We start from the raw sequence: 14,740 nt of genomic DNA, 5'->3' as shown, positions 1-14,740 counted from the left end.
TACTATACCCCCAATGCTTAGGATTGTTCCTTGCATTTAACAGACTCTCAATAAACTTTTTGTGTAAATTAACCATTTATTTCAGGATATTGTCCATATAGCTTATATTTTCTTTTCAAGAAACTGAATATTACCAATGAATGACTGAGATTCTGGCCTCTTCTGCCTTTCTGAAGAGGATTTCTTAGTAGCATGGATGGTCAAATGTAAGGAGACATAAGTTATCCTTTCTAGCCACTGTTTGCACAATATTTTAAGATTATCAACAGAACGGTGTAAGGACTTTACTTTTAGCCAAGTGACCGTTTGGTTGGTTGGCCTGTTCAGTTCTTGGTTCCCCTGCTCCTTTGATCAGCACGCCTGTGGGAGTTCTCCTACACAGTTGGCCCTCCTTTCATCTGCCTACAATTTCAGCTGAAACATCTTTTTTCAAGGTTGATTAAAGAGAACTCAGAGTATACTTGTCAGTCTTTTGTGGCTTCATCATATGCTTCATTCCATGCCACCCTTCGCCTCCAATTTGACAAATATAATAAATCACTCTCTGGGGTGAGGGGCCATCATCCCCTGTCTACCTTCCCTGACCCCAACACATCTAGTACCACATTCTTCATGATACTTCTATTACCCCTATTACCCACCATAGCACGCGCTGCTCCTTCCTTGTCCTGACTCCTAATACCCTGCCTAGCTCTGCTCTACAGTCTGCATGTTGGTATGTGAGTACCTTTGAGTGAGTCTTTCTTCTCTGCTTGCTACGGTAGACTAGATATAGTGGAATCCACAGTATTGAGTAAGTTTCTTTGTTTATATCTTCATAAAGTGATATATCTGAAGTTACCCTCTGCCTATCACTGCTCTCAAATATTTGCAGTCATAGATATTATTAGTATAATTTTCACTTTATCTTCTGAAATATGTGCAAGCCCTTTGAAGACAGAGACCACGGCGAGCATTCACATGTCACCTGCGGAGTCTAAAAGTACCAGACCTTGCATGTTGTTGGTACTCAATACATAGTAATGTAAGAAGTTGATTATAATTTATCATAACATTATTGCTACACTCATTTTATAGAATAGATGATAAATATTATGGATTTACTGGGACTGAACAAAAATTTCACACAGCACATAAACACACACACATAGTAAAAAACAGAAAAGCAAGAAGAAACAAAAATGGAACAATTTGTTTTGCTCACTGTGTTACATAACGCTTTATCTTTTTTGTTGAAAGAAAGCCAAACTTGTCTTTTAGAGTATTTAATCTCATAATGAAGTTTCTAGACATTCTTTTCCTGGACACTGAGGCACCACTGTTTGTTGAAAGTGTGTAAATGATCTTGTCAGTATAAGTGATGCAAAAGAATGCAGTCCTCAAAAGATGCACAAGAAGTTTTCCAACTGTGTCCTGAGTTACCCTCCTATTGGTGAAGAAGATAGAGCTATGGAAAATCAGAGATGTTTAGATGGTCCATCGGAGATTGAACAAAGAGAAAAAATTTCTATTATAGAAATGTGCTAAAGTTATTTTCCATGGGTTTAATGCTTACTGTGTCTCACAACACGCAGCTAGCAATTTATATGTCTCTGTTAAACTGCCAGAAGTTTGCAGCATGTAACCCTACTTCATCCAGTGCCTCTACATCCTGTGTCCTCATCTATTAACGGGGGGTAATTTCATAGGTGAGTAAACCAATGTCACTTTCCAATTTCATACAGGTGGTAAGTGGCAGAGTAAGGATTCCAACCAAGTCTATATTCTACAAAGCCAGTGCTTTTCAGGATATCACACTGACTCTAATAAAGGTCCATACCTTTTTAAAAAATCCCAAGCATCTACCTCCTGTCAACATTTATGATTTACAAAACAGAAACAGACCCACAGGCTTCAAAAACAAACTTATGGTTACCAAAGGGGAAAGGTGGGGGGAGGGATAGTTAAGAGTTTGGGAGTAACATATACCACTACTATACATAAAATAGTCAACAAGGACCTACTGTATAGCCCAGGGAACTGTACTCAATATTCTGTAATAATCTATATGGGAAAAAAATCTGAAAAAGAATGGATATATGTATATGTATAGCTGAATCACTTTGCTGTACACGTGAAACTAACACAGTATGGCAAATCAACTATACTCCAATAGAAAATAAATTAAAAATTTTAAAAGATATAATAATTTTTAAAGATTTATGATTTAAATCAGTTAGAAAGCCCGTCTGGGTAATAATAACATAGAAAGGCAACTGGAAATATATAATTCTGAAGAAACACAAACTTTGTCAGTACTACAAATCAATATGTATCCTAGAGATACTTTTTCTAAAATTAGCTCTGATTCCATTAGGGTTGTTAAATATTGAAGGGTTCTTCTAGCTCTAAAATGCTCTGTTCCTAGTAAGGAAATCTGACTTCAATAACATGCCCTGGACAAAAAGCCCTTTATCTGAAAAAGTAAAATCAAAAGAACATTTAAGTCAACCTAATGAGTTTTTATCTCTATTTTACAACAAAATATTTTGGTTCTCTAATTTCTGTGAAGCTTATTTTAATTTCCCAAGTGGAAGTAAAACAAAAACCAAAACATAGTCACTTTTTTTGAGTGAAAATAATGGATTTTTTTCTGCTTGTTTGTTTTCTGTGTGTGTATGTGCACAGGACTATATGTATCTGTAGTTTACTCTAAAGAGAGAGTCTCTTAACTAGGAAATTAGTTGATTTCTGAGATTTATTAAAAGAGAAATTTCAAGGACTTAACCTAGAGCTACTTTCGCCTACTTTTGCTGTTCACATAAATTTTATGATCTTGCCATTGTATGACTGAGGAATATAGAGAAAATTTTTTTGTGTTTCTGCAGATCAAGGGTCTTCTGAATAAATTTTGTACCTTGACCTAAGAATAAGCCATGAGAAGATAATACACCAGTATAGAGAGCGAGAGAACTCCAGTGACATTTATCTAATTCCATAGGTACAAGTATGCGTTAACATTTCAATGGAAAATGAGACCTGGGACCTTGGAGATATATCTATAGGTCATCGAAGCCTGAAAGTCTGGGGCATCTCTGGCCTTTGGAGTGATATATTTATATTCCAAAAGATTAGAGTAAGAACTTAGAAACTTTTCCATCCTGTCTCTAAGGAACAAAGGCTTTTCTGTCTTCTTTTTGGACTGGAGAGAAAGACAGCCATGAGACAGCTGAGAAAATCCATTTTTCTCCATTTCTTGTTTAGGGAGTATCTGACCACTCAAATAAGTTTTCCCATCTGGCTTTCATTGTATTGTCTTGGGGTAAGAGTGGAGCAAAGGAAACAACACAGCTATTATTATGGAAATACTAATAACTAATCTCTCTCTGATCCAGAACACCTCTTATTCACATTGAGGACAAAATTAATCAAGATGAATATTTAAAAGCCCAGAGGTTTACTTTTTTGTTCCTTGCTTCAAATTGATGTTTTCATCTTTGTGTATTATGTATCATTATTAATTACCTTAACAATTTTTTTTGACTACCCAGTGTAGGAATAAGTAGGTTGGTATGGATAGGATGATAGATTAGAAGAGAGAGACCAGGCAATAAGCGTTGATATTCATATTTACTAGTTTTTTTTTTTTTTACTGTGGGTTACCAATTAAGGGAGATATATGATTTTTAAAAAGCTAATTTAAATCTGAGGATAATGAATAAATATTTGACTATACTAATTTGGAGATCCCATTACTTTTCTTAATGAAATGCATGCAAATGTTCCAATTCTCCATATAGTTAAAATCAAATGCTTTTCAGGAAGAGAGACTCAGGACATACACTATCAAAGTAACTTCTTAGTAAAATAAATACTCTCACATACATCATAATGGCTTATGTCAAGGACATTGGGACTACACAAACGTGTGTATGACATATATATAGCTCATCTAAAAATAGGCACCTCATAGATTATCTCACGTGATCCTGGTAATACCTTGTAAGTTAGTAAAATAGAAATTATCCTTATGTCTTAAGCTATGAGTAGTGAAGTTCAGAAAGAATAAGTGGCCAGGCCAAGGCATGCAGACCAGACGTGTAGAATTCCCATAAAACAAACAAAAAATATTTACAAGCATACCTCATTTTATTGTGCTTCATTTTATTGTGCTTCATAGATATTGTGTTTTTTTAGAAATTGAAAGCTTGTGGCAATTCTGCATAAAGCAAGTCTGTCAGTGCCGTTTTTTCAACAGCATTTGCCCACTTTGTGTCTATGTGTCACATTTTGGTAATTCTCTCAGTATTTCAAACTTTTTCATTTTCATTCTATTTGTTATGGTGATCTGTGGTCAGTGATCTTTGATGTTACTGCTATGACTCACTTAAGTCTCAGACGATAGTTAGCATTTTTCAGCAATAAAATGTTTTTAATAAGGGTATGTACTTTTTTGGATATAATGCTATTGCACATTTAATAGACTACAGTATAGTGTAAACATAACTTTTATATGCATTGGGAAACCAAAAACTTCATGTGATTTGCTTTAGTTTGATATTCACTTTATTGTAGTGGTCTGGAACTGAACCTGCAGTATGCCTGTACTGAATGGAAAAACACTGTGAATACAGAGACATATAGTTCTGGTTTGAATAAGAACTTCAAGAACTGGAAATGATTGCATTTCTATCATGAGATCGATACAGTGCTCTAAAATAAGTTTCTTCCTGCCCTTTTATCTAGTGATGAGAAATGGAGTACATGGAATAGTTTCTGTGAGTGGGAGGTACACTTATGTTTATAAATTCGTGATGCGTTTTATCTTTGAATTTAGCGTTTATTTAAAGGGATTGGATTTTTCTTATATTTTACAATAAGAACAAAGTTTTGTTAGGATAACTGCATCCAAATACCATATGTTATGGTTAAAATGTTATTCTTCACTGCTTTGAAACTATAGGTGTTAAGGTGACAAATTAAACTTAGGTGTTCCTTTCTCCAAGATCCACAGATAACTGATGAATGGAATAAGAAAAAAATAGGTCCAAATATTTCCAATTTCCTCATTAGGGGGTATCGAAATTTGGGTTTATATTATAGACAACCAGAAAACAGAGCAAATTATATGTAATGATATCTTTAGAAATTAGACAACAGGCTTCCCTGAAATAAGGGAAACAAACAAGGAAGCCCCACAGTAACCTTGATTTCAACCTGAAATGCAGCACAAGAAGAGGAAACACAAACATAGCCTATGGTTCTGCTGAATTGAGGAGAGAGTTCAATTGGGTGGGAGAATCCTTAGGAAGACAGGATTTGTAGATCAGTGTAGCAGAGAAAGTGCTCCAGAAATCTGCACATTGGGTCCATTGAGTTTATGGATGAACAAAAATTTGTGCATGTGTGTAACAGAAAACTTCATGAATCAGGAAAATAGCGACTTCTGGAGAAAGAATAATTACAGAGGAGTAATAAACCAAACAATTACAAAAGCTCAGCTAGTAATTCTACAAGCTAAATTCAGAACCAGAATGGAGAGACTTTGTTCATCACTCAGAACATTCAGTAGAGTAAGGAGGGATCACATCTTAGTAGTAAGGCTAAGCTAGTGCTAGATTCATGCTCTGAAAGGCTACTCTAGATCCATGCTAAAAGTTCTAGAGTCCATGCTGAAAAGACTATCAGAGGGAAGTCCAGTACTCTTTCTTTCTTTCTTTCTTTCTTTCTTTCTTTCTTTCTTTCTTTCTTTCTTTCTTTCTTTCTTTCTTTCTTTCTTTCTCTCCTTCCTTCCTTCCTTCCTTCCTTCCTTTCTTTCTTTCTTTCTTTATTTTATTGGAGTAAAATTGCTTTACAATGTTGTGTTAGTTTCTGCTGCACAATGAAGTGAATCAGCCACATGTACACCCACATCTCCTCCTCCTTGGGCCTCCCTCCCACCCCCCCATCCCACCCACCTAGGTCATCACAGAGCACCAAGCTGAGCTCCCTGAGCTATACAGCAGGTTCCCACTAGCTATCTATTTTACACATGGTAGTGTATTTACGTCAAACCTAATCTCCCAATTCGTCCCACCCTCCCCTTCCCCCCCATGTCCACATGTCCATTCTTTACGTCTACACCTCTATTCCTGCCCTGCAAATATGTTCATCTGAACCATTTTTCTAGATTCCACATATATACGTTAATATACGATATTTGTTTTTCTCTTTCTGGCTTACTTCACTCTGTGTAACAGGCTCTCGTTCTATCCATGTCTCTGCAGATGGCACTCTTTCATTCCTTTTTATGGTTGAGTAATATTCCATTGTATATATGTACCACATCTTTTTTTTTTTTTTTTTTTGTGGTATGCGGGCCTCTCAATGTTGTGGCCTCTCCCGTTGCAGAGCACAGGCTCCGGATGCGCAGGCTCAGCGGCCATGGCTCACGGGCCCAGCTGCTCCGCGGCATATGGGATCCTCCCGGACCAGGGCACGAACCCGTATCCCCTGCATCGGCAGGCGGACTCTCAACCACTGCGCCACCAGGGAGGCCCTGTACCACATCTTTTTATCCATTCATCTATCGTTGGACATATAGGTTGTTTCCATGTCCTGGCTATTGTAAATAGTGCTGCAATGAACACTGGGGTACATGTGTCCTTTTGAATTATGGTTTTCTCAGGGTATATGCCCATTAGTGGGATTGCTGGGTCATATGGTTGTTCTATTTTTAGTTTTTTAAGGAACCTCCATACTGTTCTCCATAGTGTCTGTATCAATTTACATTCCCACCAACAATGCAAGAGGGCTCCTTTTTCTCCACACCCTCTCCAGCATTTATTGTTTGTAGATTTTTTGATGATGACCATTCTGACCAGTGTGAGGTGATACCTCATTGTAGTTTTGATTTGCATTTCTCTAATAATCAGTGATGTTGAGCATCTTTTCATGTGCCTCTTGGCCATCTGTATGTCTTCTTTGGTGAAATGTCTATTTAGGTCTTCCACCATTTTTTAATTGGGTTGTTTGCTTTTTTGATATTGAGCTCCATGAGCTGTTTGTATATTTTGGAGATTAATCCTTTGTCCATTACTTCATTTGCAAATATTTTCTCCCATTCTGAGGGTTGTCTTTGCATCTTGTTTATGGTTTCCTTTGCTGTGCAAAAGCTTTTATGTTTCATTAGGTCCCATTTTTGTTTTTTCATTACTCTAGGAGGTGGGTCAAAAAAGATCTTGTTGTGGTTTATGTCAAAGAGTGTTTTTCCTATGTTTTCCTCTAAGAGTTTTATTATAGTGTCCAGTCTTATATTTAGGTCTTTAATCCATTTTGAGTTTATTTTTGTGTATGGTATTAGGTAGTTTCATTCTGTTACATGTAGCTGTCCAGTTTTCCCAACACCACTTATTGAAGAGGCTGTCTTTTCTTCATTGTATGTTCTTGCTTCCTTTGTGATAAATTAGGTGACCATACGTGTGTGGATTTATCTCTGGGCTTTCTATCCTGTACCATTGTCTATATTTCTGTTTTTGTGCCAGTACCATACTGTCTTGATTACTGTAGCTTTGTAATACAGTTTGAAGTCAGGGAGCCTGATTCCTCCAGCTTCTTTTTTCTTTCTCAAGATTGCTTTGTCTATTCGGGGTCTTTTGTGTTTCCATACAAATTGTAAAATTTTTTGTTCTAATTCTGTGAAGAATGCCATTGGTAATTTGATAAGGATTGCATTGAATCTGTAGATTGCTCTGGGTAGTATATAGTCCTTTGCACAATATTGATTCTTCCAGTCCAAGAACATGGTATATTTCTCTTTTGTTTATGTCATCTTTGATTTCTTTCATCAGTGTTTTTAGTTTTCTGAGTACAAGTCTTTTGCCTCCTTAGGTAGGTTTATTCCTAGGTATTATATCACTGATGAACATAGATGCAAAAATCCTGAACAAAATACTAGTAAACAGAATCCAGCAACACATTAAAAGGATCATACACCATGAACAAGTGGGATTTATTCCAGGAATGCAAGTATTCTTCAATATATGCAGATCAATTAATGTGATACACCACATTAACCAATTAAGGAATAAAAGCCATATGATCATCTGAATAGATGCAGAAAAAGCTTTTGACAAAATTCAACACCCATTTATGATAAAAACTCTCCAGAAAATGCATATAGAGGGAACCTATGTCAACATAATAAAGGCCACATATGACAGACCCACAGCAAACATCATTCTCAGTGGTGAAAAACTGAAAGCATTTCCACTAAGATCAGGAACAAGACAAGGATGTCCACTCTCGTCACTCTCATTCAACGTAGTTTTGGAAGTCCTAACCTCAGCAATCAGAGAAGAAAAAGGAATAAAAGGAATTGGAAAAGAAGAAATAAAACTGTCCCTGTTTGCTTATGACATGATACTATACATAGAAAATCCTAAAGATGTCACTAGAAAACTACTAGAACTAATCAATGAATTTGGTAAGGTTGCAGGATACAAAATTAATGCACAGAAATCTCTGGTACTCTTATACACTAATAATGAACAGTCAGAAATAGAAATTAAGGAAAAAAATCCCAGTACACTTTAAAGGAACAACAAAGCCCAGAATTCAACAGTGTAAATCTACAATGCCTGGCATCCAATAAAAATTACTAAACATGATAGAGAAAAATATTACCCAGTACCAGGAGAAGATCAACCAATAAAAAAAGAACTAGAAATCACAGAAATAATGGAATTAGCCCACTAGAACAGTAAAACATTGATACGAAATATGTTCAAAGATTTAAAAGTAATCGAAGTTAATGAAGTGATAAATGAATGATACAAAGAGTACAAAAAAGGAATTATTAGAAATAAAAAAATTGGTCTCAAAATTTAAATTTCTGCTTATGATTTACAGTAGATTAGTCATGCAAATGGAAAGATCAGTGAACCTGAAGATATAACAATAGAAAATGTCTATAATGGAGCAGAGTGTAAAAATACTGAAAAAAATAAAATTTCAACAACTTATGGGAAAAAGTCAAGATTTCTAATATGTATATAATTTTAGTCCCATAAAGAGAGGGAAAGTAAAATTAAACAACACAATCTTAAACAACCAATGATCAAATAAGAAATCACAAACAAAATGTAAAAAATACCTTGAAGCAAGTGGAAATGATTTAAAAAAAAAAAAAAATTCAAGAAGCCAAAGGAAAAAATCCTTTACCTACAGAGGAGCAAAAGATAAGATTACATCTGACTTCTCCTCATAAACTATACAAGAAAGAAAAGAGTAGAGTAAAATATTCAAAGTATTGAGAGAAAACACCAACTATCCTAGAATTCCATACCCAGAATAATTACTTTTTAAAAGTGAAAAAGAAATAAAGACTTTCTCAGACAAAAACAACTGAAGGACTTTTTTGCTGGTACACCTCCCTTCCAAAATGTGTTAAAAGAAATTCTTCAGAAAGAAGGAAAATGATCAAGTCAGAAACTCAGATATACGTAAGGAAAGAGCATTGAAGGAGGAGTAATTGAAGGTAAATAAAAAGTTTTATTCTTATTCTTAATTGATCTAGTGGGTAACAATTTGCTCAAAATGATATTATCAACAATGTATTCAATTATGTTATGCTTATGTATATATCATATATATGGTTGTGTGATATATATATGTGTGTGTGTGTGTGTATATATATATATATATATATATATATATATATATATATATGTGTTAAATTAAAGCTGGAAAAAATGTCAGTGGTCCAAATGTTATCAATTAAAATTTAAAGACTGAAATTGTCAGAGTGGATCAAAAAACAATACCCAAGCTTATGTCATTTACAAGAAATCCACTTGTCATCTACAAGATATATATAGCTTAAAAGTAAATGGATGGAGAAAAAATACCATGTTAACACTAATCAAAAGAAAGCAGGAGTAGCCATATTAACTTCAGACAGAACAGACTTCAAAGCAACGAACGTTATCACAGTTAAAGAGTATTACATTATGATAAAGGGGTCAATTCTCCAAGAAGGTATACCAATTCCTACTGTGTAGGCACCTAACAACAGTGTGTTGCAAAGGCTGATAGAACTGCAAGAAGAAACAGATAAATCCACTTGATAGTTGATAGTTGGAGACACAACACTCCTCTCTCAGAAATGGACAGATCCAGCAGGCAGAGAACCAATTAAGACATAGCTGAAATAAACAGCACTGTCAGTCAACAAAATAGAGTTGACATCTGTAGACTACTTCATCCAACATCAGCAGAATATACATTCTTCTCAAGCTCATGCCTAACATTCAGCAAGATAGACCTCATTCTGGGCCATAAAACACACCTTAACAAATTTAACAGAATAGAAATCATACATCTGCTCATGGACCACAAACTAGAAATCAGTAACAGAAGGATAGCTAGAAAACCCCCAAATATGTGGAGATTAAACAACATTTAGGTATTAAGGTAAGGCTGGACCTCATTAAAATTTACTCCTGTTTTGCAAAAGACAATGTAAAGAGAATGAGAAGACAAGACACAGACTGGGAAAAAATATTTGCAAAAGACACATCTGATAAAGGACTGCTATCCAAAATATACAAAGAACTGAAAATTCAATAGTAAGAAAACAAATGACCACATTAAAAAATTGGCCAAAGTCCTTAACAGACACCTCAGCAAATACTATCTACAGACGGGAGAAAAAAATATGAAAGGATGCTCCATACCATATATCAGGGAAACACAGGTTAAAACAACAATGAGATAACACTGCACAGCTATTAGAATGGCCAGAATCCAGAACACTGAGGATACCAAGTGCTGATGAGGATGTGGAGTGCCAGGAACCGTTACTCACTGTTGGTAGGAATGCAAAATTGTACAACCACTTTAGAAGATGATTTGGTGGCTTCTTGCTAAACTAAATATACTCTTTCCATGTAATACAGCATTTGCCCTCTGCACTACTTTCCCAAAGTTGATGAAAACTTAGGTTCACACAAAAACCTATATGCATGAGTGTTTTTAGCTCTTTTATTCATAATTGCCAAAACTTGGAAACAACCAAGTTATTCTTTAGTAGGTAAATGGATAAATACACTGTGGTACATCCAGACAATGGAATATTATTCAGTGCTAAAAAGAAATGCGATCTCAAGCATGACAAGACATGAAAATACCTTAAATGAATATTACTAAGTGAAGAAGCCAACCTGAAAGGGGTGCTTACTATATGATTCTAACTCTATATACAGTATTCTGAACAAGGCAAAATTATGGAGATAGTTAAAAGGATCAGTAGTTATCAAGGGTTAGGGCAAGGAGGAAAAAGATCTGCAGAGCACAGAGGACTTTTAAGGCAATGAAAATGCTCTGTTAGATACTATAATGATGCATACATGTCATTATACATTTGTCTGAACCCTTAGGATATACAGCACCAAGACTGAACCCTAATGTAAACTGTAGATTTTTTTTTTTTTTTTTTTTTTTGCATTACGTGGGCTTCTCACTGCTGTGGCCTCTCCCGTTGCGGAGCACAGGCTCTGGACGCGCAGGCCCAGCAGCCATGGCTCATGGGCCTAGCTGCTCCGCGGCACGTGGGATCTTCCCGGACCGGGGCACGAACCCTTGTCCCCTGCATCGGCAGGCGGACTCTCAACCACTGCGCCACCAGGGAAGGCCTAAACTGTAGATTTTGGTTGATAATGACATATTAGTGTAGGTTCCTCGGCTATGTCAGTGTAGGTTCCTCGGCTGTAACAGATATGCCACTCTGGTTTAGGACTTTGGGGAGGCTATGTGCATATCATGTCGGGGCAGGGGCTATATGGGAAATCTCCCTTTCTCTCAATTTTGCTGAGAACTTAAAACTGCTCTAAAACATAAATTCTTAAAAAAACAAAAAGAAATAAAACCCTTTTTTTATTGAAGTGTAGTTGATTTAGCATGTTGTGTTGGTTTCTGGTATACAGCAGAGTGATTCATTTATACATATATATCTATTCTTTTTCATATTCTTTTCCATTATGGTTTATTACAGGATATTGAATAAAGTTCCCTGTGCTCTACAGTAGGGCCTTGTTGTTTATCTATCCTATATATAATTTGCATCTGCTAACCCCAAACTCCAAGTCCAGCCCTCCCCTGCCTCTCTGTCCCCTTTGGCAACCACAAGTCTAAAACAACAATCCTTTTTTTTTGGAATTTTTGAATTTTATTTTATTTTTTTATACAGAAGGTTCTTATCAGTTATCCATTTTACACATATTAGTGTATCTATGTCAATCCCAATCTCCCAATTCATCACACCACCACCCCTACCCCACCACTTTCCCCCCTTGGTGTCCATATGTTTGTTCTCTACATCTGTGTCTCTATTTTTGCCCTGCAAACCAGTTCATCTGTACCATTTTTCTAGGTTCCACATATATGCTAAAACAACAATCTTTTAATCTTGGAAAGAAATCTTTAAGAAAATGAAAAGGCAAGAGATAGATAGCCTAGGAGGAAATATTTGTAATAAGTATATCTGACAAAGAACTTATGTCCAGATACATAAGGAATTACTATCACTCAATAATAGGATACACAACACAATAAAAATGTACAAGTGATCTGAACTCACACGTTGCACAAGAAAATAGATATAGCCAATAAGCATACAAAAATGTGTTCAATAACATTTGTCAATAAGGACACGCAAATTAAAATCACAGATAATGCTGCGTATGCAGCAGAATGACTAAAATTGAGAAAGATGAATGATACTAACTGTTGGTGAAGATGTGGAGTATCTTGAATTCTCACATATAAACTGATGGGGATACAAAGTCATAATATTCTAGAAAACATTGTGTTACTTTCTTATGTTAAATATATACTGCCATATGGCCTAGTAATTTTATCCTTGGTATTTTTCTGAGAAATTAAAATGTATGTCCATAGAAAGACTTGTACACAAATATTTATTGCAGTTATAGTCATAATAGCCACAAACTAGAAACCACCTAAATATCTATGAAAGGTTAAATCGATTACACTAAGTATGGCACAGCCATACAATAGTACTCTACTAATTGATTTTAAGAAATGAACTGCCAGGGCACACAATTAAATAGATGTGGTAGTTTTAAAACAGGTTCACAGATTCTCTGAACCTGGACCTCTCCTCTTGAATCTAGACTGATCACAGGGGTGCATTTGCAAGCAATACAGTACAGCACACGTGATGCTATACAACCTCCGGGACTGTGTCAGAAAAGGCCATGTAGCTTCTGCCTGGTTCTGGACGCCTTTGGATCCAGGACCTGCCGCATGCTAATGCTCACTCACCATGCTGTTGGGAAGCAGCAGATAAGTGTCCCAGTCTATAGAGCACAGAGGTCTCTGCCCATAGCATCAACCGCTAGATGCATGGGTGACATCGCCTCAATTGCTCTGACACCCAGGCATTTAGTCCTCCTAGTACTTCCAGCTGAGACCCCAGACCGTAAAGGGCTGTCCCCACCGTGCCCTGTTGAAATCCTAACCCACAGAGCCCATGGGCAAACTAAGCTCCAATAAAAATTTAAAAAAAAAGAAAAGAAAATGCTCAAAACAAAGCATAGGGACAAACATACAAAAGGAACTAGAAACTATAGAAGTGTGCTATCTACCTGCTCCAAGAATGGGTAGAAGTCTGCAAATATTTGTCCATCTGGTGGTCACTAAATCACTCATCACCAAATCCTCAGGAAAAAACAAGGGGGAGACACAGAGACATACTTTGGGCTGCTTACAATAAAAAAAAAAAACATAATTTTTTTTTACAATAAAAAAAACACATAATTCAACACATAATGCTACCTACTTAATACTGGAATTTCAACGGTCAGGAAAAATTAACTGTTATTTGCTCATTTTCTCCTAGAAGTTTTCATGTTCTAGCAATATTTATCTCTTTTCCATAGGAAAGACCAGCAAGGAATTGGGAAGTAAGTTCTTTGTTTCTGACAGCAGGTGTCACAATTGTCTAATAAAAGAGAAGCATGCTCTAAGTTTTCTTAATGAAAAAGAGAAAGGCACTAATCACTTTGACATATGGCTTTAAAAAACAGGCACCTAGTATCATTAACACATTGTGAGAATTGACACGGTAATGAGTGCATTCCCGCATTGGCAAGTAACATGCTGGTAAACTACAGCATTGATTTAATTATAGTTATTGAAGAGAAAAACAGAACACTACCTCATCAAATGTGTGTGTGTGTGTGTGTAAAAGTATACATCCATATATACTACAAGCAATATCCCAACTTCATAAATGTTAAAATGTGAAAGGATGTTACCCTTAGCACCAAGGAAATATGGTCACTAACCACATGCTATTTGCAAGTGGCTGGTGAGTTTCACACCCCTGCCACTGCTTCCCAGTTTCCCAGACATCTGCCCTGTTCAGTTTCCCTTGCGCAGAGCCTAATTCTGGAGGGTGCCAACCGAGTGTCAATACACCTGCTGGCTGATGCTTTAAGAAAACAACATGATGCTATACATCATCAGAATTTCGAGGCCACAGGGCCTGGGGTGATGAAGGATGGTGGTGGGCCCTGGTATTTGCTGATGGACACAGGAGGTGGTGCCCTCTTTTCCATTTGCATTTTTGGAGTGGTTAAGGGGGAAATAAAGAATTCTCTCTGCTGCCTGAAATAGGAGCCTGCAGCAAGTGCCTGCTGTTTTTTTTTTTTCCCTTGGTCCACAGTAGGAGTTCCATAAATAGAAGAAAAATAAACCA

Source organism: Hyperoodon ampullatus (assembly GCF_949752795.1).
Source record: "Hyperoodon ampullatus genome assembly, chromosome: 6".
NCBI classification, from domain to species: Eukaryota; Metazoa; Chordata; class Mammalia; order Artiodactyla; family Ziphiidae; genus Hyperoodon; species Hyperoodon ampullatus.
This window is presented reverse-complemented; position numbering follows the sequence as displayed.